This window comes from Chenopodium quinoa, unplaced genomic scaffold, assembly GCF_001683475.1.
Source record: "Chenopodium quinoa cultivar QQ74 unplaced genomic scaffold, ASM168347v1, whole genome shotgun sequence".
Classification (NCBI taxonomy): domain Eukaryota; kingdom Viridiplantae; phylum Streptophyta; class Magnoliopsida; order Caryophyllales; family Amaranthaceae; genus Chenopodium; species Chenopodium quinoa.
This window is the reverse complement of record NW_018742963.1, coordinates 360,405-363,487: the sequence shown is the minus strand read 5'-3', so window position 1 is coordinate 363,487 and position 3,083 is coordinate 360,405.

The following is a 3,083-nucleotide window of genomic DNA, read 5'->3' as shown; positions in this document are numbered from 1 at the left end:
TTCTGAAAGGTGCATAGCGAAAATTGTGGAAGCTATTTTCATTCCGTATTCTTATAAATCTCGACCTAAGCTTCCACAAACACATATCTTTCATTGAGCGACCTCGATTCATCGACTTTTCATTCTTTCATTGTCCGATTCTTCCAAAATCACTCCGAAGCGTCCAAATAATTATGAAAACTACCTGGAACATTAAGAAAACACAAATGAAGCGTATTAAAGGACAAAACGGACAACTTATGATAATATGACCTAGAAAGTGACTAAAAGACATAAAAAGCAACTATACAACTAGCAACAATGAATTTTGAAACCCTAATTTTTTATTCCAGCAATTTGATTTTAGTATTTGTGCAAAATTAAAGAGGAGATGAAGAAGAAAGACTGAATATCGAGAGAGGAAAACAATGAAAAGGAGGGAAATTGAGGGGAAGATTGTTTGTGTGCCCACCATGACGTCATCTTTGAGAGGTTGGTCAAGATGGTGGGAAATTTTATTGTTTTGGAAAAATGTAGGTGGTAAATTTCAAAAATAAAATAAAATAAAATGTTGGTGGTTATTAATAAAACACCAACAATTGTTCGTGGTTATTGTCAAAAATCCTAATTTTTATATTTTATTTCTCATATTAAATAATTCAATGTTAAATTAATCATCATCTGTCATCTTTTAAATATGTGTAACAACAAATTTTTTTTAAAAAAAAATAAGTTGGATCAATTATGACCCTATCACTTTAAATTAAGATCCAAGAATAACTTTAAAGAATTTTGTTTACCCTACACCGACACATATTTGCATAAACTTAATGAAGGCCAAATTTGACAGCTCTGTTGAAGATTGAGAGGAAGATGTTGAATATTCTACGGAAAATCACTAACATCTATTATGATTTTAATGATTTAGAGTCTGAATTTAAGTTTTTGAGTCACCTAGACTAGAAAATTGTGTATGTGTAGATTTATTTTATTTTTTTATTAATTTTTTTTAACAAAGGGGTAAAACAAATTTCATCATGAGGATTAGATTTTGAGTACTTTATGTTCTTAGCCCCCTTCTAGTGGCTTATACTGAGTAAAGACCAAATATGGTCCCTAAACTCTAGCAAAAGTTTGATTTTGGTCCCTTAACTTTCAAAAGTCTGATTTTGGTCCCTCAACCACAAATGAGTCATTATTTGTGGTGGCTAGTGCAGTGACTCAGCAAAGTTTAGAGACCTCAACATATTTTATTGTTGACATGACCAAAGTTTCGGGACTAATGCTGCTTATTAGACCAAAGTTTAGGGACTTTGCACTTTTCATTCAATTCCTACTATATATGGTAATTAACCATATATAACCTTGCTTAACCAATCTAATACTATTATTTTATTACTCATTCCAATCTTGAAGTTATTTAATTACCCACATTAATTTTAATAACTTTATGTTTCTCTCTTCCAACTTCTTACCTTCCCCATTTTAAATTAAAACTCCGCCACCCTATATATCTAACCCACTTCCACCAGCACCACCCTCTCCCACCGAAAACAACCTAAACCCCCACCAAAACTACCATGTTCCCCCATCGTTTCACTTACATTAAAAACCACCAAAAACCCCACCAACACCATCGACGAACCACCAACTCGATCACTCACTATGCCCATCGAAAACCACCAAAACCATCACCACCCCTATCGAAAACCACCAAAACCTCTACCACTCTCACCAAAATCATCACCATTCGCACCGAGAACGACCAATACCCCCACCACTCTCACCGAAAACCACTACCTCTATATCTTCAAGACTTAAAACTTACCCATGCCTCTAAATCTATAACCTATAAAATTAAAAGCATTATATTCTCCAAACCTCAAGGTGGTGGTCGTGAACTTGACATGGGTTAATCCTTCAATTTTTTTTTTTTCAAAGTTTAAAACTAATTTGTTTTCGATTTTTTTTTCCTTGTTTTGTTAATTTTGACTGGCTTTTTTAGATTTGTTGGGAATTTCAATTTTTTTCATTAGTTAAAAGACAGTTGTGCTATTATGATGGTGGCGGTGGTGGTTTATGTAGCGGTGGTTGTTGTAGTGGTGGAGGTGAGTACTAGTGGTTGTGTTTAGGTAATTGACAGGGATAAATTTATTGAGTGGGTTGGGTAATTAGAAAGGTTAATTTTACAGGATTAATACATGGAATGCATGAAAGTCCCTCATTTGGTCCAGTCAGCAGGAATTAAATAAAAAAAAAAATGCAAAGTCCCTAAACTTTGGTCATGTCAGCAGTGAAATAGGCATAGGTCCCTAAACTTTGCTAAGTCATTGTACTAGCCACCAGAAATGAAGACACATTGATGGTTGAGGGACCAAAATCACACTTTTGAAAGTAAAGGAATCAAAATCAAACTTATATCAAAGTTTACGAACATTATTTGGTCTTTACTCGGCTTATCTTCATTCTAACAATATGCTCAGATTTAGAGTACTTAATGTCTTAAACTTTTAACTACAATTCACAAATATGATTTGTAGTTGGTGATATGGTATATTAGTGTTGGATATTCCCTCCTAGTTGGAGGAAGAGCCTACTTCTCTTTAGTTGGGCTATGTTTTTATGTGGTTTTTGTTCTTTTGAGCCCATATGATGACTTCATTTGGAGTTATTAGGGTTGACTTTAGTGAGTAAAAGTTGAAGGAGAAGTTTCTTGAATTAGAATACACAAGCACAAACACAAAGAGAAATGTAGAGAGTGTAGTGGTGTTTTCCTTGGAGCTGTCATGGTTTTCTACTTTATCGGAGTGTTAAACATGTTGCCCGACCGACTCCAAATTCTGACACAAGGTTCCGGCCATCCCAACCTTCATATTCAATAGTTGGATTGTTGTTTCTTGCTATCTAAGTTAATATTTAGGCCATGTTTGGTAAATGGATTTTTGGTTAGTTTTTGGCTTTTTTATGTGGTCAAACGGCCAAAAAAAGTGTTTGGTAATTGGCTTTTCAGTTAGCGAAAAAGTTGGCTTTTAAGCCAAAATGAAAAAGCTGCTATGAGTAGCTTTTTTGTTGGCTTTTGGCTTGTTGGTCCACAAATTATCTAA